The 24126-nt window shown below is 34.6% G+C and overlaps 1 long non-coding RNA gene across 1 annotated transcript in view; it reads left to right on the top strand.

Annotated features, from left to right (window-relative positions):
* The window catches only part of LOC141548504 (uncharacterized), a 53540-nt gene extending 29674 nt beyond the window's left edge, over positions 1 to 23866 (top strand). Inside the window, exon 3 of the long non-coding RNA XR_012483984.1 lies at positions 23771 to 23866. This is a non-coding gene — a long non-coding RNA (uncharacterized LOC141548504). The remainder of the gene's footprint in view (positions 1 to 23770) is intronic.
* Positions 23867 to 24126: the final 260 nt, after the last annotated feature.

Below are 24126 nucleotides of genomic sequence, written 5' to 3'. Positions count from 1 at the left end.
TCTATTGTCATTTTTAAACACAGAGAACAGTGACTTTATATTATACATTTGTTAAATGCTCTGGTTACTCACTTTAAATAATAGCCTGTTTTGCTCACTAGTGGCCTATTTACTTCCTGATGTTGATAGGCTTTTCATATAATGTCTATTAGTTAGATCCTCTGATTTTTTTTTATGGGCCACAGAAGAATAGTCCCGGTGAAGATTCTTCACATATAAAAATTTTTGATCTTGTGTTTATTTTTTACAATCCATGATTCAGTATTCCATTTTTAGGATCTCAGTGGCTCCTTTTAGTAACACTTGAGATGTATCATTGTATACATTTTGAAAATGGTAGGTAGGAAATATGGGGAAATGTATACTCAGCTAAATGTGCTTTTTAAAAAACCCCTAATTTTTAAAAAAGCTTTTTATTTTCAAAACATATACACAGATTATTTTCAACATTCCCCCTTGAAAAACCTTGTGTTCCAAAATTTTCCCTTCCTTTTCCCTACCCCTTCCACTTGATGTCAAGTAATCTAATATATGTTCTTCTTCGCATATACACAATTATGCTGCATAAGAAAAATCATGTAAAAAAGGAAAAAAAAAAACGAGAAAGAAAACAAGATGCAAACAATGCCAAAAAGAGTGAAAATACTATAAAAACCTAATTTTAATAGAGTATGAGTATAAAGTCAATTAAATGACATTAGTTATAAGAGAAACTAAAATTCTTTTTTTCAATTATAGCTTTTTTTAAACAAAACCTATGCATGGGTAATTTTTCAGCATTGACCCTTGTAGAAACCTTGGTTTGAACTTTTCCCCTTCTTCCTTTCACACCCTCCCCTAGATGGCAGGTAGTCTCATACATGAAACTAAAATTCTTGATTGTAATTATGGCTAAAAGACAAAATGCAAGATGAGCTTCACAAAAATCTATTCACTCCAAAAGATGTTATAAGTAAGAGAAACAACAAAATTGAGTCCCGGTACATTTTTTTAATCAAATGAAAATGTCAGAAATATTGATTAATGGTATCTCAACAGCATTTAAATTATGAGAATATTTGGTTATAAGTAAGGATATCTCCCAATTGAGTAACTTGATAAGATGATTTAATATCTACTTGAAGATAACATGTTAAAGAGCCTTTAGCTGACTTTTCCCCGTTTTCAGATATTTGCAGAGAACACAGATCATAAAATAGCTACTGAAAAATAATTGAAGAAAGTTCCCTTAAGAAAAATAAAATTGAAAACTCATCCATCAACAATTTAGAATATGTTCTTCATATGAATGTAGCTGTGATGAACTGAATAGTGAGAAGGAGAGATAGGTAGGGTCTGTTGGCAGGTTAGGCCATTATGGAATTGTAGTATCAAATTGAAACTAATGTGTAATTATTTTTTTCAATTAAACAACCAAATATTAAATGCCCACTCTATGTTAAACCTATAGTATTAGGCACTGGGAATACCAAGATGAAAGTGAAGCAAGTGTAATTAATTCTTTTTTTTAAAAGAAGATTATTTTATTAAAGTAATAAGACAATCAGGAATGAGTATTTGAAAGATTATATTTCCAGTCATGTGAAGGATTGATTAAAGAAGAAAAATTCTACAGAACAGGAAAGCTGTAAGAGGCTCTTAAACCTAAGAATTCTTTTTTTAATTAATTTTATAATTATAAATTTTTTTTGACAGTACATATGCATGAGTAATTTTTTAATAACATTATCCCTTGTATTAATTTAGTGTAATTAATTCTTAACGGAGTTACCATAGGTAGGTGTCTACCCAGGGAATTCTGAATTTGTATTATGTGGATGGATTTTAATCTGGCTTTCATTTCTAAGGAGGTTTTTTTTTTGTTTTTGTTTTTTTCTTTCTGTATGATGACACCCTGCTTTCTTAGAGGGGTTTTCTTCTTGGTAAATCTGAATGAATCTGTTTTAAATTTGGTTTCTCTTTTCATTGAGTGTCGGGTAATTGATGGCAAGATGATGTTACATCCGTTGGGGATTAGAGCAACCATTGGAGGTCTTTGAGAGAAATGACTGTAATATAGAACTGATCAGCAAAATGAAAAGAGTCGAGTTAAATCATCCTTGTGTGATTAGATCATAAGTGTCCTTTGTTATGCTTTTGCTAACAGGGCTCAGTCCACTTCAGGTCATAAATTTTCCTTTTTTCTTTGCAGTGGAAGAAATCATAATGCATTTATGGCGTTCTCAGCAGAGATAATAGGAGAAATAGGAAAGTAATAAAATTGCCTTAAAATAGTACAATGTATGTTTTAAAATAATAATAGCTTTTTTTTGCCTAATACATGCAGAGATAGTTTTCAGCATTAACCCTTGCAAAACCTTGTGTTCAAAATTTCATCTTCCCTAGACAGCAAGAAATCTGATATAGGTTAAGTGTGTGCAATACTTCTAAATGTATTTCCACATTATCATGCCAGTGCCATATATTTGGAGTCAGAGGATCAGCTTTTGCCAAAATCTTGATTTTGCCACTTTGTACCTGTGTGACCTTGGACAAATCACTTAACTGATCTGGGACTTAGTTTCCAGCCTTCTAAAAAGAAGGGAGTTAGCTCTATGACTTGTAAGGTCCTTTCTAGCTCTAAATCTATGATCTTTATGAACCTCAACAAAGAGAATTTCATAAATAGGTCAAACATCACAGGTTTAACGTCCTAGTGGTAACTATAAGCATTCTGGAGGTGGCAGATTACCTCTTGGTGCTTAGTATAGATGATTCTTATGTACAAACAAGTTCATTAAAATTTCAGGAGCCTTTAACACCTCAGTAACAGCTTGCCCCAAGGTTAACATTTATTGTTCAGTGCTGCCAACATCTTGCTTTTATGGGGCACATTTATGTGCTAAATTGCCTATTATGTTAAGCTGTGAGTTCCCATTTAGCAGCTTCAGGAATAAGAAGTGACTATAAGTGTTTATATTTTATTAGTCCTATGCCAGATTTCTTACTGGCTCACAATTTTTGAAGGCTAAAATTCATTGCTTTTTCATATGAAATTTGTTATAAATTCTATTTGCAGACATGAAGCTTTCAGGCTTTGTTTATCATGAAGAAAAAAAATTCCTCATTTTAGTTTGCCTTTAAGCAAATCATAGCTGCCATTATTTAAGCAATTACGTGTGGAAAATAAAACTGCAATCTAAATATTGACTATTATTGTCCTAATGATTCCAGGGTAAAGCAATAGGAAATCTTTAAGGGGACAGAAATAGAATCATATTTCAATAACATAGTCATTAGTGCTCATACATGGAGTTGCTGTGCATTCTGCAGCATCCCCAAATACAGAATGAGTTCAATGTGACATGGCACTGTATAGCAGATTTAACACAGAAACCCCAAATGTCAAATTTCTATTTGATGTAGCAATAAGAAGAAATGATTGATTATAAGCACAGATTGAAAAGAAAATTGAAAAGTCCTAGTCAAAAATAGCTTGTCTTCACTAGTGGATAGCACAGAGCTGAAATATGTTTCATTTGGGAAATCTCCTTCCACCTTTCAGCCTTCCTTTAAAAAATGGCTACCTTTACCACTAATGTATTTTATTGCATTAGCTTTGGAAAAGGAGGAACACTTATTTGTGGAATTTCCGAAGCAAATCATTAATATTTAGCCCTCAGAGAGAGTTATGCAAATTATGGCAGATTCAAGCTTGTTTTAGAATTCTACTGCAGTGACATGGCATGGTGACTAGAGTGCTGAGCCTGCACTCTGCAAGACTTGAATTTGTATCTGGCTTCAGATGTGTGTCAACTATGTGGCTTTGAGCAAGTCACTTGTCTTCTGTTTACGTCATCTTTCTCATCTGTAAGAGTAGGATGATAATACTTCTTACCTTGCAGGACTGTTGTAAGGATCAAAAGAGATATTTGTAAAGTGCTTAGTACAATGCCTGGCATGTAGAAGGGGTATATAAATGCTAGCTATTGATAATAATAAGTTTTTCTGATATTAAAAGTACTGTTTAATATACTATGCCTTTTTTACTACTGAAATTAATCATATCTATAGGATAGATACACTCATACCATATTTATAGCTTGACAAATAATTAAAACTAGCATTTATATAGTTCTAAGTTATACAAGACCTGTTAAGTACCTTACTTCATTTGAACTTCATAATAATCAAATGAAGTAGGTACCAGAGGCATTATTCTCTTTTACATGAAAAAACAGGATCAACAAGATAATGTCACTTGCTTTACCCAGTTGGAAAGTGTCAAAAGTGTGATTTGAACCCATGACTATTTGTCTCCAAGACTAGCACTGTATTCTCTATCTATGAAATAAAAACAAAAACAAAAACACCCTCCATTTTTCCTGCCTATTGTTAACCACTTGAACACTGAAATTGATTATAAGCACAGTTTATGCCAAAGCTCATATCATTTAAAACAAAACTTAGTTTTTAAATTAATTTTATAATTATAACATTTTTGACAGTACATATGCATAGGTATTTTTTTTACATTATCCCTTGTACTCCCTTCTGTTCTGAAATTTTCCCCTCCTTCCCTCCACCCCCTCCCCTAGATGGCAGGCATTCCCATACATATTAAATATCTTATAGTATATCCTAGGTACATTATATATGTGCAGAACCGAATTTTGTTGTTGTTGTTGTTGCAAAGGAAAAAATGTATTCGGAAGGTAAAAATAATCTGGGAAGAAAAACAAAAAAAAAATGCTCACAGTTTATACTCATTTCCAAGTGTTCCTTTTCTGGGTGTAGCTGATTCTGTCCATCGTTGATCAATTGGAATTGGATTAGCTCTCCTCTATGTTGAAGATATCTACTTCCATCAGAATACATCCTCATACAGTATCATTGTTGAAGTGTATAATGATCTCCTAGTTCTGCTCGTTTCACTCAGCATCAGTTGATGTAAGTCTCTCCAAGCCTCTCTGCATTCCTCCTGTTGGTCATTTCTTTCAGAACAATAATATTCCATCACATTCATATACCATAATTTACCCAACCATTCTCCGATTGATGGGCATCCATTCATTTTCCAGTTTCTAGCCACTACAAAAAGGGCTGCCACAAACATTTTGGCACATACAGGTCCCTTTCCCTTCTTTAGTATTTCCTTGGGATATAAGCCCAGTAGTAGCACTGCTGGGTCAAAGGGTATGCACATTTTGATAATTTTTTGGGCATAATTCCAGATTGCTCTCCAGAATGGTTGGATTCTTTCACAACTCCACCAACAATGCATCAGTGTCCCAGTTTTTGCACAGCCCCTCCAACATTCATCATTATTTGTTCCTGTCATCTTAGCCAATCTGACAGGTGTGTAGTGGTATCTCATAGTTGTCTTAATTTACATTTCTCTGATCAATAGTGATTTGGAACACTCTTTCATATGAGTGGAAATAGACAATTTTCAGATGATGAAATTAAAACTGTTCATATCCTTTGACTATTTATCAATTGGAGAATGGCTTGATTTCTTATAAATTAAAGTCAATTATCTGTATATTTTGGAGATGAGGCCTTTATCAGAACCTTTAGCTGTAAACATGTTTTCCCAATTTGTTATTTCCCTTCTAATCTTGTTTGCATTAAACTTTTAATTTAATATAATCAAAATTTTCTATTTTGTGATCAATAATGATCTCTAGTTCTCCTTTGGACACAAATTCCTTCCTCTTCCACAAGTCTGAGAGGTAAACTATCCTATGTTCCTCTAATTTATTTATGATCTTGTTCTTTATGCCTAAATCTTGGACCCATTTTGATCTTATCTTAGTATGTGGTGTTAAATGTAGGTCCATGTCTAGTTTCTGCCATACTAATTTCCAGTTTTCCCAGCAGTTTTTGTCAAATAATAAATTCTTATCCGTTTGTCAAACACTAGATTGCTATTTTTATTCACTGTCTTGCCCTGTGAACCTAATCTATTCCACTGATCAACTAGTCTATTTCTTAGCCAATACCAAATGGTTTTGGTGACTGTTGCTTTATAATATAGTTCTAGATCAGGTATAGCTAGACCACCTTCATTTAATTTTTTTTTTCATTACTTCCCTTAAAATTCTCGACTTTTGTTGTTCCATATGAATTCTGTTGTTATTTTTTCTAGGTCATTAAAATAGTTTCTTGGGAGTCTGATTGGTATAGCACATAGTTTAGGGAGTATTGTCATCTTAATTATATTCACTCAGCCTATCCAAGAGCATTCAATATCTTTCCAATTATTTAAATCTGACTTTATTTTTGTGGCAAGTGTTTTGTAATTTTGCTCATATAATTCCTGACTTTCCCTTGGTAGATATATTCCCAAATATTTTATACTATCGACTGTTATTTTGAATGGAATTTCTCTTTATATCTCTTGCTCTTGGATTGTGTTGGTAATGTATAAAAATTCTGGGGATTTATGAGGATTTATTTTGTATTCTGCAACTTTGCTAAAACTCTGAATTATTTCTAATAGCTTTTTAGCAGAGTCTTTGGGGTTCTCTAAGTATACCATCATGTCATCTGCAAAGAGTGATAGTTTGATTTCCTCATTTCCTACTCTAATTCCTTGAATCTCTTTCTCGGCTCTTATTGCCGAGGCTAGCGTTTCCAGTACTATATTGAATAGTAATGGGGATAGTGGGCAACCTTGTTTCACTCCTGATCTTACAGGGAAAGGTTCCACTTTATCGCCATTACATAGGATGTTTACTGACGGTTTTAAATATATGCTAGTTATTATTTTAAGGAATAGTCCATTTATTCCTATACTCTCAAGCGTTTTTTAGTAGGAATGGATGTTGGATTTTATCAAATGCTTTTTCTGCATCTATTGAGATGATCATATGGTTTTTATTAATTTTATTATTAATATGGTCAACCATACTAATAGTTTTCCTAATATTAAACCAGCCATGCATTCCTGGTATAAATCCTACTTGATCATAGTGTATTATCCTGGGGATGATTTTCTGAAGTCTTTTTTCTAATATCTTATTTAAGATTTTAACATCAACAAAACTTAATTTTCAAGGGGAAAAATTACCGTATGGGTTTGGTAAATTTCATCTAAGCTGCTAAAGTGATTGGGAAAAGGAATAGTCTGTGACTACCCTTTGATCCTGGTGATTAGTGTCTCCTTTTAAAAACAGTATGAAATACAAAATCTGTGGCCATCTGTCAGTCTCTGGTTATATTTAGAATAGCAATCAGTAGCAGTGGAAGGCTTTCCATATGTCAACAAATCCTGATACATTCTAACTTCTGAATTTGATTGGTGTTTAGGTCAAACCCCTAGTCTTATTTTCACTTATTTGTTATTCTCTCCAAGACCAAGTTTAATTTCAATGATAGCAACAAGTGAGAGTATCTATCAAGTGTTCTTTGATAATCTTAATTCAACCGCAGTGAAGTCCTTTTACATGAATGTCGTGCAAGTGGTGTTGCAGAATATCAAGACGACACCAAAGACTGGCATATTTCTTCCTCCTTTTCCTTTCCTTTACCTACCCCAACCAAGTAAGCTTATCTTGTCCTTTTCTAAAAAATATCAATTATTTGACAGGTATTACTTGACAGCTGCTTTGATAGACACTGAGGAGAGGAAAAAGTTAGTCTCTATTAGGAACTTAGTTTCCATAGGAATAACAAGTCAAACCATTGAATGTGTAAAAGACAGTAGTGTGTGATAAGCTTAGAAAAGTCAATCAGAGTAAGTTTGTGAAGGTTTTTGTGAAACGACATGGTAGGATAGGACCTATACTGTTCTGAGTATAAGAATCCATTCCAATTTTGTGTCCTAATGGCATTCTTCCAGAATCCAGGAGTGGATTTTATGTGTTCCATACCAACTTGATAATTTTTTAACATTTGCTTCTCCAATGATGGGAATAATAGCCTCTCCATTCCTATATAAACTGTGCTTTGGAACTAGAAGGCCCAAATTCAAGCTCTGGCTCTATTTTTTGTTTGTTTTGTTTTTTTGTTATTTTATTATAGCTTTTTATTTACAAGACATATTCATGGGTAATTTTTCAGCATTGACAATTGCAAAACCGTTTGTTTCAACTTTTCCCCTCCTTTCCCCTAGATGGCAGGTTGACCAATACATGTTTAATATGTTAAAGTATAAATTAGATACAATATATGTATATATGTCCAAACAGTTATTTTGCTGCACAGAAAGAATCGGACTTTGAAATAGTGTACATTTAGCCTGTGAAGGAAATCCAAAATGCAGGCAGACAAAAATAGAGGGATTGGGAATTCTATGTAGTGGTTCATACTTATGTCCCAGAGTTCTTTTGCTGGGTGTAACCGGTTCAGTTCATTACTGCTCCATTGGAACTGATTTGGTTCATCTCATTGTTGAAAATGGCCACATCCATCAGAATTGATCATCATATAAACTTGTTGTTGCCATGTACAATGATCTCCTGGTTCTGCTCATTTCACTCAGCATCAGTTCATGTCAATCTCTCCAGGCCTCTCTGAAATCATCCTGCTGGTCATTTCTTACAGAACAATAATATTCCATAATATTCATATACCACAATTTATTCAGCCATTCTCCAATGGATGGGCATTCGCTCAGTTTCCAGTTTCTGGCCACTACGAAGAGGGCTGCCACACACATTATTGCACATACAGGTCCCTTTCCCTTCTTTAAAATCTCTTTGGGATATAAGGCCAGTAGTAACACTTCTGGGTCAAAGGATATGCACAGTTTGATAACTTTTTGAAGCTCTGGCTCTATTACTTAATCTTGTTATTCAGTTGTGCCCAACTCTTCATGTCCCTATGGACCCTTCTATCCCTCGCTATTTCTCAAAGTTTGTCCAAGTTCATGTTTTTTCCCGTGACACTAACTGTTCATCTCATTCTCTGCTATCCCTTTTTTTCCTTTTGCTTGCAGTCTTTCCCAACATCATGGTCTTTTCCAATCACTACCATCTCTTCATCATGTGGTCAGAGTATTTAAGCTTCATCTTCAACATTTGACCTTCCAGTGAATAGCCTGGATGAATTTCTTTAAGTATTGACTGATTTGATCACCTTGTTGTCCCACAAATTCTCAAAAGTTCTTAGATTATTACTGTCTGTGTGACTCTTAACTTGTGTCTGCCATAGTTCTTTCATCTGTAAAATGGGAATGTGATTGCACCTATCAGCCAGGGCCTTTGTGGAGATCAAATAAGATAATATTTGAAAAAAAAAAAAAAAACCCTTAGTATAGTACCTAGCACATAACACTGTATCAATGCTTATTTTTCCCTTTCATTTCCCCTTCCTCTTTGTAACATGAAACTGTACAGTTAAATAAATACAAGGAAATTGGGGAGGAAAAGTAGACTTTAGTGATAGGATGGAATCAGAAAAGACTTGATCGGTGAGGTGCCTTATGAGCTGAGACTTAAAGGATAAAAAGGATTCTGGGAGGGGAAAATGAGAAGGTAGTGTACTCTGGGCATGGGGAACAGCTTATACAGTTGCACATGGATATGAGATGGAATGTCAGAACCTGGCAAAAGCTAATATTCCAGTTTGGCTATATTATAAATTATGCAAAAGGGAATACGGTGTGAGCCAAGATTGTGACTCAGTGTTAAAGTGGAGACAGATTGTAGAGTTATTAAGCATTTATTAAGTGCCTAAGATGTGCCAGATATTGTGTTAAGTGTTGATAATACAAAGAAAAGCTAAAGATACTCCTGGATTTTGCTGCACTAAAGTCTTTACAAATATTATCTCATTTGAAGAATAGCAAGGAGGCTAGTGTCACTGAACTGCAGAGAATATCCTTGAGGATGTAAGGTGTAGGAAGCTTAATAAGATTGTTCAAGGAGATTCATAAAGTATCACAGTCTCTAAAAGATCAAAATTTCTATAACTCCCAAAAAACAAATATTAAATTAAATGTATGACTAGGACTCACCATACAAGAGAATGAAGGTAAAGAAAAGGAGCAGCAAAGAAAGTATAACAGTATTGTCTTAAGGACAACTAATGGCTTGCTTGTTTGCCTCTCATGTAATGTCAGGTTATCTGGAAGAATGTTCATAGAACATCACATGGATCCTTTATGTATGATCTCTGAGAAGACATGGAAAAGAATAGCACAACTTGTGCATGAATGGAGGGGCTGTGACTTTTGTGCCATAGGAGAAGGAAGTGCTAAAAATAGCAATTTGGTATAGAACACACACTCTCACACATATTTAGCACTGTTAAAAGAAATTCAACTCCTTTGGAAGCCTATTGCCTATGATGAAATATCTTCAACAGGAAAATATTTTATAAGGCCATATAGAAAACTAAATAATAAACATTTGTATTTGATATAAACAAGAGGGGATTGTAGCAACTGAGTGGATTTGAGAGAAAATAGCTATTTATGTAAAATATTAAATCTTATCAAGTTTGGCAACCCTCTGAAACCTAAATAACTCTCTTTCTAGGAGCCTAAATTATCCAGTTTGACCATCGACAATGATGTGATTAATCACTGTATACCATGTAGACATGGTCCATAATTCCAAGTCAGAAAGGAAAAAAAACACCTTAATCTCTTCATGCCATGAAATGTTAATAAATCCAGCTGACTCCAGCAGATGAGAAGTAAAAAGAGAGAGGATGATATATCATCCTATGGGGTATATTGCACAAGGTGTCTGAGAGAGAATACAAGGTTCTTTATGGGAAGCATTTTAGAAATGGAACTTCCTGTCTTCTCTTTTCTTTTTTTAATTAGAAGTTATTTTGCCGCATTATAGTATCTGAGTTTCTCTTGTCATCTTATACTGCATCAACTGGACAATTATTCTTTGTTTTATGATTACAAATAAAGAATGAATTTGAGGAGTGTACATAGTGGCACACTTTGCATTCTCATCGCTGCATATTCTTGTTTCCCTTGTGATTTCACAAGAAGATATGGCTCCATTGGGATCTAAGATGACAAATGACATTCATAAACATAAATACATGACTTTACTTCTCCATTTCAATGTTTGATAAGAGGGTTTTTTACTAGTCATTAGTTGAAAAATACTCAATGATTTATATGCAGTTATTTACATTTTTTAAAAAAAACTTAACTGTGATATGACCTTCTTGCTCTTCCTCAAACTCAGGGATCAATCTTCTACTTTTCTGCCTTTGCATGCACTGAACCCCATAGTGCAAGGCCTACAGTCAGGAATACCTGAGTCCAAGTGACCCTAGAAAATTACTTAACCTTGGTGTAGCTTCCTTTATAGAATTCTGTACTTGTTCCTTCCACAGTTATTTAAGTTCCTTCTCTCTTCTTTCCCCTCTCTTCCATAAGATGTTTAATTTCCCCTCTTTTTCCTTTTTTTTTTAATCCAAACAAAAGAAAACTATTCAGTGAACATTCTCTATGAATCCTAATGACATTAAAGTTATGAGGAAACATATGTATCATCTCCTCCATACAATACTTTGACCTTGTTTATTCCCTTCAGACTGTTCTGTGTGTTTTTCATTTTTCTTTACTCATGTATTTCTGTTTCCCAGTTTCTCCTCAGCTCTAGCCTTATCTTCAGAAACACTTTGAAATCCTCTATTTCATTAAATGTCCATTCTCTCCCCTCCCACTCTTCTTACCCTGTGGAGTGATTCTTGCTTGTAATAGGTAAGATATTCTGAATTGCAAACCTCTATTTTTTGCCTTTTGTAATGTAATATTCCATATACTCTTTTCTTCTACAGTACCTCTGCTAAATCTCTTGTGATCTTGACTGTGGTTCCTCAGTACTTGAACTTTTTCTTTTATTACGTTCTTCTTTGATCTGGAAATCTCAATTTTGTCTATGATCTTTTAAGTACTTTCCGTTTTGCTTTTCTTTCAGAAGATTACTGATGATTCTTTTTGTTTGCACTTTATCCACTGGACAGGTAAAGGAATTTGACACCGATAAAAGTTTTACCCTTGCATAGGCAGTTTTTATGCATGATTTGATATTCAGGTACTTTTTTTTTAGCCATGGTTTTTAGAAAATCCAATGATTTTTAATTAATCTTTCCTTGATTTCCTGGGTTGCTTGTTTCCCAGGTTGTTTTTTATTTTCAGTATAAGATATCTTACATTTTCTTCTATCTTTTAACTCTTTTGACTTTGTTTTAATATTTATTATCTAATTTGGTCAACTTGTTTTTAGATCATGCTAATTAATAAGTTGTCTGTTGATTATGTTGGTTTGTTACCTTTTAGGATAAAATGTTAACTTTTCTGACCTCAGTTTGGGTTTGGGTAGATCTGCTCTTGTTTGGCACTCCAGTGAAGTGCTGTGGGTCTAGCTCCTCTTACTGGCTAGAAGGCTCTATCTATAGCTTCAAAGAACTGAATTTTTCTTTCCCCTCCACTTTCTTTTTCACGCAGCTAATTTTCTTCCTAATTCCTGCTTAGTGTAAAGCCTCAACACACAACTACTCCATTTCCTGGAAAGTCAGCCTCCTGTCCTTGATCCACACTGGATCTGTGACATATATCTGTGAGGTGAATGGCAAAACTGCCTTTTGGCCTCAGTTCCTTATCCCTTACTTGCATCAAGCCAGACCCTCCTCGATCTAGAACCAATTTTTGCCATGTACATAAATGTTTAGTCTCCTCTTCATGACACTTTTTAGTGAGGACTGATCTGTAGTGCCATCAGAACTTTGGCTCCTTGCATTAGCTTCACCTAAACAGATGATTCAGGGTTATTTTTCTGTGAATTTTCTGATCATGACTTAGTCTGGTTCTCTTTCTGTCTTTGTTAGTAGCAGTTATGAGAAAGAGTTGAGTTATACTTACTTCCTCCTAATTGGTCATGTTTGATGTACAGCTAAAATAAGCATTTTAAGGATTGCTTTAAATACGCAGAGATATTTAGTAATGAACTGTTACCCTCTTAATCAGAGAAGTAGCTTTGTTTTTGATAAAAGTGATATGCGCTGATCACAAACCAGAATATCAAACAGCTATCTTCTAATTCATTAAATATCATATAGTCTATAAAACAATTGTATTGTTAAAATTCACTATATTTCCATGGAAATTGAACAACTTACAGTATTTTACATAATTATGGTTGAGAGTAGTACAAATTCAAATACGTGTAATCAAGGGCAGAGTCAAGATGATGGAATGAATAGAAACATTTTTGTCCAGCTTACCCAGTATACCTATCCACAACAACCTAAAAATGGTAGACTGACAAAAACAGGCCTCTAGACCCTGGAGTGGGACAAGCCAGGAGTGCAGCATTAATGATTGGGGCAATAGGAAGCTTTTCACATTCAGGGATAGAAAATAAATCCCAAGGGGGAAAAGAGACACTCAATAAAAGCCTTGAGTTAGTGCTAGGAATGAATGTCATTAGGCACTTGTTTTGCTTGTTACCCAGTTCCATGTCATAGACCTGAGGTGAAAAGGAATGGTCACAAGCAAGTTAAATCTAGTTTAAGCCTGAGCAAAGAAAAAGTTTCCTAAATTTATCTGAGCTCAGGACCAGAGCTCATATGCCTGCAGTAGGAGATCCAGACCAAAAAAGAAGCCAGCTGTTCAGTTACCCTGAACCTGCAGAACCCCTCAGTGGCCTAGTAATGCAGTGACTGAGTCCAGCAGCAATCTATTAAAACTTAACACAATACTACTGGGCTTATATCCCAAAGAAATCTTAAAGAAGGGAAAGGAACCTGTGTGTGCCAGAATGTTTGTGGCAGCCCTTTTTGTAGTGGCTAGAAACTGGAAACTGAGTGGATGCCCATCCATTGGAGAATGGCTGAATAAATGGTGGTATATGAATATTATGGAATATTATTGTTCTGTAAGAAATGACCAGCGGGATGATTTCAGAAAGACCTGGAGAGACTCACATGAACTGATGCTGAATGAAATGAGCAGGACCAGGAGATCATTATATACTTCAACAACAATACTGTATGATGATCAATTCTGATGGACATGGCCCTCTCCAACACTGAGATGAACCAAATCAGTTCCAATCGAGCAGTAATGAACTGAACCAGCTACACCCAGTGAAAGAACTCTGGGAGACGAGCATGAACCACTATATAGAATTCCCAATCCCTCTATTTTTGCCTGCCTGCATTTTAGATTTCATTCTTTTTGTACAGCAATAACTCTATGGACGTGTATACATATAGTGTATGTAACTTATACTTTAAAATATTTAACATGTATTGGTCAACCTGCCATCTGCGGGGGGGGGGGGGATGTGGGGAAAAATTGAAACAAAAGGTTTTGCAACTGTCAATGCTGAAAAATTACCCTTGCATATATCTTGTAAATAAAAAGGTATAATAAAAAAATTAATGAATTAATTTAAAAAAAAAAGAAAAGAAAACTTAACCAAGCCCACCAAACCTGGGTTGGGAACTTATAGAGTTCAGAACAGGAAAACAGGACTCAGATAATCTCTACCCAGATCATAGTGCTTGGAAAGCACTGATAGTTGCTGTCCCCTAGACCTGCTGTGAATGGAATGAAAGTTCAGACTAGACATGCCTCCTAGAAATGAGCAGAACCCAACATTAACACAAAGTCCTAAGTCAAGGAGTCTGGAAAAATGAGGAAACAGAAAAACAAACAAAACCCTGACCATGATCAGCTACTGTGGTAATAGGAAGCTCAAGACTCAAACCAGGAAACGTCGATCTGAACACATCTATGAGCAAAGTGTCAAAGAAAAAATACAAATTGGACATAAGACCAACAAAAATTCGTAAAGAAGGTACAGAAGGAGCTAAAATGATTTTTTAAATGTTGGCATTCCAGCAAAACCTCTGAACCTCTTCTCAAAATATTTTAAATGTATAAAATAAAATGCATAGGATTACAAAGGAAACTATACAAATTTGAGATTTGTTAAATTATTTTTGGAATACAGACCTAGGATAGTTAAGAACCTCTGTTTTAAAGTTTTACTTTGTTGCATGGCTCTTTCTCTGTATACTGTTTTTAAAAATTAATCTTGGTTCCTTTATATAATGAGTTCTTCATTGATTTGATGAATATTCCTGTAAATATCACCAAGTGTGATCACTGGGAGACTGGGACACAACTTTGAGGAGGTTTATATTTTTTGGAAAATATAGACTAAGTTCTTGGTCATTATTTGGTTCTCAATTGGTAGTCATTGGACATTATTTACCTTTCTGCATTCTGACATCTTTCGGCTTACCTTGCGACTACATCTTAGGCAGTCTGATCTTTTATCTTTATACTTGATCTCCTCAGTTCCTATGGGTTCAATTCATCTCTACAGAGGCTTTCTAAATCACTAAATCTGACCACTACTCTCTTCCTGAGATGAGATATTACATCTTCCATATCCATGTATTTTTCATGGACTTTGCATTATTCCTGGAGTGCATTAATTCTTTGTATCTGCCTGACAAAGTCCCTCTCTTCGAGATGCAGTTCAGGCACCATCTACTGCTGACGTCATTGTGTTCCCCTAGATGCTTATCCCTTTCCTCCCATACTACTTGTATTTAACTACTTTGTATATATTTGTTAATTATCTGCTTTACATTTATGCTTTCTGTTTGTATATCTGTATGTATTTCCCCTAAGAGCACTGGAGCAAAGAGGCAGGGGAGGACTTTTCCAATGAGTCTTCTGCCAGAGTCTTCTCTTTAACACATACTTAGCTAACTTGAATCACTTATAGAATGTCCATATATGTTCTACAGTTTCTGCAAGGCACTTCCATTCCATTTTATTTGAGAAATGAGGGCTTTTTAAAGAAAGTTGCTATAACAATTTCCCCCATTTTCCTACTTATCTTTTGTTTGAAGATTAATGGGTTTGAAAGTTCAGAGTATGTATGTGTGTATATACGTATACATACACACATGTAGATGGCTAAATGATATTGTGTAAGGTGATTGATTTTTAAAAACATTTTCATTTTTTCATCTGGTTGTTTAAAGTTCTTTTCCTATAATCTTTCCTTAGAATATCTCTGATTAGCAGTATAAGGTCCAGACCCACAGCTATTTCCAAACTGACTAGAATATCTTCTGATATGTTTATGGTAATCTCCCTTGTGGAAATAAAGGATCCCATAAATAAAAGAAAGACATCAGGGTATAGTAGATAGTGTCTTGGAAATCAAGAAACTTGCCTTCAAATCTCACTTCATACATTTGCTAGGTGTGCAAAGGCATACACAACAATTAACCTCTCTGAGCTTCTGTTACCTTATCTATAAAACAGGGAATGCACTAGCTACTTACTTTTCAGGGTTCGCTGTAAGCAAAAAACTTTGCAAATATCACATGAGGTATTAATATTTACAACCCTCCAGTCCCATAGGTAAAACTTAAGTGTTTATGTGATGTTATAAAATGAAATTAGCACTGGATTTGGAGTCAGAGGAAGCAACTTTGAATCCCAGCTCAGGCATTTATTACCTTCTTTTAACCTCTTTGAACTTTAGGTTATTAACTTGTAGAATGAGGAGGTTGTGCTAGGCATTTCCCAAGGTTTCTCCCAGATATAGATCTATGATTCCATCATTCAAGTTCTTTTGCTAGTATATAAATATGATCTTTGTTATTGAGTGGAAAACACATCTAATACTACTCAAGATGTTCAACATGACGGCTGTGAGTTGCAGTCTCTGAGCATCTGAAGCACCCACACAGACTATGTTAGTCAGAAAAAATAGGTGACTTTGGAAAGAAGATGACATTAAGGAGATGATGGAAACGTTGAATTACAAAACTCCAATTTTGCTTTTTTTTGTTTAGTAACTGAGATTTTTATGGAATACTATACAGGCTTACTTATGTAAACTTCATATAAAATGACTTCATTCAACATAGCCTAACACATATTTCAGTCATAGAATCACAGAGCCTGAACTGGAAAGTAACTTCAGAGGCCACATCAGTATTTGAACAAAATATTCATTCTTTTTTAATAGTTACAATCAATTTATTAAACAAATGAATGATTAGTTATCTGGAGTGGTGACTCATGTGGCTCAATGCTGATAGAAGTAACATTTTCAAAAGGACTGTGCAAATCAATAAAGCATCTGTGGATCCTCATCTGGAACCCATCTCAAGTCTTTTAACTGTTTCTCTACTTATGACTTGAAGTGTCTTAGTAGGCATTCGAAAAGGTTCCTTCACTTTCAAGTTCTTTTCTTTGGCTCCTCTAATTTTTTTCTTGATTGATCTCAGATTGCAGCTGGTGAGAGGCAGATAGTGATGTGGGTCTAGTGAATGGCTCCTTTGGGGTCCAAAAGGGTCTTGTGGGTATCTTTGAATGGCTTAACAGTAGAATGGCTTCCTGACCTACTTAGTCCATTGGTGTCTCAGGTGGAGGAGAAGTAGTGAGCGGTACCTTCACCAAAGAGAAAAATATCCTTTCTAATATACAGTTTGGGGAAGCTCACTTGGCTGTTTTCTGACAGCTCTTATGTATAAAAAGTTTTTCCTTCAAACTGACATCTGTTTAACTGCAGTTCAGCACAGTGCCTGGTGCATATTAAGCACTTAATTAATGTTTATTGATTGACTGAACCTCCATCTATTCCTTCTAATTCTACCCACTAGGGCCAAACAAAGAAAACATTCTCTCACCCATGTGGTAAGGGTTCAGATTCCTAACAACAGTTCTCTACCCCTTAACTCTTTTCTTTACCAGTCTAAATATCAGAAATCTTGAGCAAATTTATTTCCTGAGAATAGAGCCAGCAAAAGAGTCAAATCTATTTATTACACATCTGCTCTGGACTAGGCTTGTAATATAGTATTGCAGTAATCCTTGCTATCATGGAGTTCCTATGCTATTGGACGGAGGCAAAATACATACATATAAATTACAAAGAAATAAATTTTTAACAAGTAGGGGAATCAGGAGAGGCCTCATGTACGAGGTGGTGCTTATACTGAGTTTTGAAGGAAACTAGGATTTCTGAGAGACAATGATTAAGAGGGCATTCATTCCAGGCTTGGATGGCAAGCCTGCACAAATACAGAGAGATAGGAGATGGAATGAAATTGTCTAGAGCACCTAGTTAAATTTGAAGTTGGAAGTTGATGATTTTTTTCAGCCTTAGCAAACTCTTGAATGCTCTTTGTATAAAGATTTCTTACAATAACAAAATCTCACGTCCTTGAAGTAGTATGTATACATTCTACAATTCTACAACAATCTTCTGATCCAGGAAAAAATGATCTCATTGATCCTCAAACATTTTTTGCTTATTCTGGCTCTTATTGGCATATGGTTTAGCTTCCTATCTTATATGACTATTTTTTTAATTACCTATATTCTATCCGTCCTTCAAAACTCACTCCCTTTTTTACTTGAAATTGTGGATAATGATTGCCAGCCCATTGTGATAACTGTTCTTTGAAGTTCTACAGCACTTATTTGATGCTCAATCATGTATTGTCTTGTATTACTCGACTTTTTATATGTGCTTATTCTTCAAGGGCAAAAATGGTATCTTCTAGTTTTTGTGTCCCCTAGAGTATCTATGAGAATTGGAGCCACACAGGGAATTGTCAATAAATACTTGTAGAATGAATGGATTGAGCCAAATGGATGCACTGTTGAGCCTGTCATAAATCTCAGCCAAGATTTTTCACTTGGCTATTATAGACCTGTTCATTGTGGATTGTGGGGAACAAAGATCTAGTTTATGTCTCTCTTTTTCAAGGGCAATAAAGCATAGCAGAATGCTTGATTTAAGTTAGGTATGCCTCAGAGTAAAGATTGAGAGAATGTAGATGCCATCCTTATGGAAATTGTACTTTTTCATTTGCTCTTTCTTCACTATTAAAAATGAAAACCATCGCTGTGGAATTGGTTCACTTTTCTGTATAAGTTCCCAAGTCTATTTTGACTTCATTTAGAGCTCTTGCATATTAATACCTCTTGAAACTTCATGGCAAAAAGTTAATTGTATCTATTGAATTCAAATAAAAATCACTATCCTATTGAGTTCACTTATTCATCCTGTATTATTTTCCCCCTCTCTTTGTTTCTGTTTATAAATCATATAATATTTATTCCTCTTATATGCTGCTTTGAGATAGTTGAAGAATAGTCCAACATGATTATTTTTGTTCTAAAAATCTTATCCTGATGATTTTACTTTTACTTTGAATTATACAGTTGCAGATTGTATATACGTTACAAACATCTCTAATAGTAGAGAACATTGGTTCAGCTTAATACATCTGAAAAAAGAGGGGAGAAATACATAGCTCTCTGACCTAGATATTAAAAATTTTAGAGTCAGCTCTTTTTGGAAACAGTCATTTAATTCTACACCACTTTTAAGTTACTTTAATGGTAGGTTTTATTCTTTTTCAAATTGCATCTAATGTAATCCCTCCAAGTCTTTCTTATTTTCCCTCATCCTCATCGCTTCCCTCCCTTTACAATGCCCCATTATTGACACTGGCCATGAATGTCTGTTCACATAATTCAACTATGCATTTTATTTTGCTGTATCCTTCTACAACTATTTCAATTTCTTGAGCACTTCTAAGATCCTTTGAACTCTTTTAGAAAAAGACATGGACACAACAACATTCATTCATCTTCTATGAGAGGGTATGTGACAAATATCTTTTTTGTCTTCTTGGATCTTGATAATAGTAACAAGATTATTAGAGAGGTAATAAAAGTGAAAGGACCAAAAGGTAGTAAAACGTCAATTCAGTTAAATCAGGTGCCCCCACCCATTTGATCATCTCTACCAAGAAGAACAACAATTGGATTTTTTTTAGGACTATGTAACTTTTTTTCTTTGCTCTTCCTGTAATATTTGAGTTCATATAGTCTCTTCCATTGTTACTTTAAGAACATCTATTTTCTATGCTCAATTGACCATTAGGGTCTCCCGTGGGGCTACTTAGAAATTTGAATAAAGCTGAAACTCCCTCACTTGTAATCCTAGATCTTTGAGTCTTTTTTATATATTCTAAATTATGGAACTGGAAAGTACAGGGACAGCAACACATAAATGAATGAATATTTATTAAATACTTACTATGAGACAAGCAATATTCTAAGCCCTTGAGATACAAATGAAGAAAAGAAAGACAATCTCTGATGTGTGGTACTTGACATTTTAATTAGAAGGGATACCATATAGTTTTCAAAGGAGATGGAAAGGCTCAGTGGACCTTCTGGTTCAGCCACTGGAAAGCTAGGAAAGTTCTGGAGTCCCTAGAGGTCACTAGATCAGGTGACAATACTTTGGGGTCTGATGTGTTTCTTAGACACACTTAAAAAGCTGGTGGTCCTTGAATTTACATTAAGAATTGTAGTTGGTGACTTCCTGCTCAGCTAAGATTCAGAAGTGGTCATGTACATTCTGTAGAATGAGTAGAAGGTGTGAAGGTATTTTTTTTTTACCAACCCTTTAATAAAAATGCCCAATTATTGATTTAAGATAATTGAATTTCTGTCTGCCTTTGAAGACTCAGATCAGATGTCATGTCATCCAAGATGCCCGATTACCCCAGCTGAAAGCTCTCTCTCTCTTCTTAGGTCTTTTGTACCTCTCATACACCTTCTACTTTATATTGTCTTTATTTATATACATATGCTTGCTTTTAAGATCTTTATGGACAGGTTTTCTAATTTATCCTCATATGCTACTCAATGCCTGGCATAATGACCAGCAATTAATTACTAATCATTTACTAAATGCTTACTATATGACAATTTCTGTGCTATATACTAGAAACAGTCCCTGTCCTCAAGGAGCTTACATTATTTTTTTCTTTAAATATTTTATTTTTTCCCCAACTACATGTAAATACAATTTTACATTCCTTTTTAAAAATTACCTGAGATGGTAAGTAGTTTGATGTTATACATGGTCAGTCCTAAAAACGTGTTACCATATTTTTCATGGTAAGAAAGAAGACAGACTCAAGGGAGAAAAACACACAAAAATATAGAAAGTAAAGAACAGTGTGCTTTGATCTGATTCCAATTCCATTAGTTCTTTCTTTGGAGGTAGATAGCATTATCATGAGACCTTTGGAATTGTCTTGGATCATTAAATTTCTGAGAAGAGCCAAGTCATTTGCAGCTGATCCATTGTAAGACATTGCTATTACAGTGTACAATGTTCTCCTTCTGCTCACTTTACTTTGCATCAGTTTATATGTCTTTCCAGATTTTTCTAAAATCCGCTTGCTCACCATTTCTTTTTTTTTCTTCTCAATAGTATTTTATTTTTCCAATTATATATAGATATTTTTCAACATTAATTTCTGTAAGATTTCAAGTTCCAATTTTTTTCTCCCTATCTCCTTTACCTTCCCCAATGCAGCAAGCAATCTGATATACGTTATACATGTAAAATACTTTTAAAAGTATTTCCATATTAGTCATGCTGCTAAAGAAAAATCAGAACAAAAGGGAAAAATCATGAGAAAGAAACAAAAAGAGGTGAAACTAATATGGGTTGATCCACTTTCAATCTTCATAGGTCTCTCTGGATATGGATGGCATTTTCCATCCCATGCATGTCTTTTGGAATCATCTTGGATCACTGAACCGACTGAGAATAGCTAACTGTTGCATTGTTGATCATCACATAATCTTGCTGTTACTGAGTACAGTGTTCTCCTGGGTCTGCTCACTTCACTCAGTATCAGTTAATGTAAATCTTTCCAGGCCTGTTTATTATTTCTTAAAAAGCATTAGCATTTCATTACCTTCATATGCCATAACTTATTCAACCATTTCTGAATTGGGCATGCACTTAATTTCCAGTTCCTTGCCACTACAAAAAGAGCTGCCATAAACATTTTGCACAAGTTGGTCTGTTTTTCTCTTTTATGATCTCTTCAGGATGTCAATCCATTAGTGACACAGCTGGATCAAAGGATATGCATTATTATATTGCCTTTTGGTCATAGTTCCAAATTGCTCTCCAGAATGGTTGGATCAGTTCATCAGCAATGCATTAGTATCCCAATTTTCCTCACATTTATCATTTATCTTCATCATTTATCATTATCTTTTTTTCTGTCATCTTAGCCAATCTGATGTGTGTGAGATGATGCCTCAGAATTGTTTTAATTTTTGTCTCTCTAAAAAATAATGATTTAGACCATTTTTTTCACATGACTGTAGATGGTTTTAATTTCTTCACCTGAAAATTTCCTGCTCATTTCCTTTGACCATTTATTATTTGGGAAATAGCTTATAGTCTTATAAATTTTAATCAGTTCTCTATATATTTTAGAAATGACACCTTCATAAGAAACACTTGCTGTGAAAATTGTTCTCTAGTTTTCTGTTTCCCTTCTCATGTGGGCTGCATTTGGTTTTTTGTTTGGGCAGAAGTTTTTTAATTGAATGTGATCAAAATTATCCATTTTGCATTTCATAATGTTCTCTTTTTCTTGTTTGGTAATAAATTTTTCTTTTCCCAAAGATCTGACAGGCAGAGACTATCCTTTGCTTTCCTAATTTGCTTATAATATCATTTAGGTCTAAATCATGAATCTATTTTGACCTTATCTTGTTATAGTGTGTGATATGTTGGTCTATGCCTAGTTTCTGCCAATTTTCCAATTTTCTCAGCAATTTTTGTCACGTAGTGAATTTTTAGTCCAGAAGCTAGAGTCTTTGGATTTATCAAACACTAGATTACTGTAGTCATTCACTGTTGTGTCTTCTGTACCTAACCTATTCCACTGATCCATTACTCCATTTCTTAGCCAGTACCTAATGATTTTGATGACTACTGCTTAATAATACAGTTTTAGGTCTGGGATGGCCAAGCCATCTTCCTTTGCATTTTTATCATTAGTTCCTTTGATATTCTTGACCTTTTATTTTTCTAGATGAATTTTGTTACTTATTCTCAATCTATAAAATTATTTTTTGGCAATTTGATTGTTATGGAACTTAATAAGCAGAATGACTTATGTAGAATTGTAATTTTTATTATGTTAGCTCAGCCTACCCATGTTGCTCATCATTTCTTATAGCACAGTAATATTGTATTACAGTGATATATGGCAACTTTTTCAGCCATTCCTGAGTTAATGGGCAAACCTTAAATTTCTACTTTTTGCCACTACAAAAAATAGCTGCTGTAACTATTTTTTTGTACAAGAACAACTTAAATTATAAATGACAGAGACAACAGACAAATAAATAGGTACATCCAAAATACATAAGTACATATATAGTTGGAAGGTAACTTCAGAAGGTTAGTTGGGGGGAAACTGGAAAGGCCTTCTGTAGAAGATGGAATTTGAACTGAATCTTAGAGCAAGTAATTTTCTAAGTTAGAGGTGAAAAACATTCCAAACATAAGCAGTGAAAAGGCAGAACTGGCAGATGGAATGTTATGTGCAACAGTGCTAAGTGCTGGATTGTGGAGTATGTGAAGGAGAATAAAGTGTAAGAAGACTAAGAAGGTAAGAAGGGACAGGGCTATGAAGAGCTTTTAATTGCCAAACAAAAGAGTTCAAATTTGATCCTGGGGTTAATAGGAAGCTACCAGAGTTTGAATGAATATGGGGCAGGGCATGATATGGTTCCACTTATGAAGGATCAGTTTCCTATTATATGGAGGATGGATTATAGTGCTGAAACACTTGAGGCAGGAAGATCAGTTATTAAGCATATCCAGTAAGTATTTAATAAATGTTGTTTAATTTATAAAATTAAATCACTTTTCTCTATAGTAAGGACATAGAAGTAACTCTAAGTGGTTTGTTTTTATAGATATGTAGGTATTCACCTATACGGCGAGATTTGAAGGATCCAGAGAATTCTATTAAATTCAACAGAGGTTTGTCTTCGATGTCCAAAACCCTGTGGTAAGTACTGGTGACTTATTTAGTTCTATTCCTCCACTTCCTCCTAACTATGGCCAACTTAACCCCTACTAGTGGACTCAGCCCTGCCCCCACAGCAATCATGATTTTAAGCAAGGTGGAACTCTGCTTTACTAATTCTCTAACTCAGTTTTAAGGAAACTTTCCTCTAGTACAATTGCAAATACCAGCAGCAGCAGCACCCCTCTCCACCACATTATGAATCATACTTTCCCCACTCTAAGAAGGATTTGGGGCTTAAAA

Source organism: Sminthopsis crassicaudata, chromosome X (assembly GCF_048593235.1).
Source record: "Sminthopsis crassicaudata isolate SCR6 chromosome X, ASM4859323v1, whole genome shotgun sequence".
Taxonomy (NCBI): domain Eukaryota; kingdom Metazoa; phylum Chordata; class Mammalia; order Dasyuromorphia; family Dasyuridae; genus Sminthopsis; species Sminthopsis crassicaudata.
This window is presented reverse-complemented; position numbering and strand designations above follow the sequence as displayed.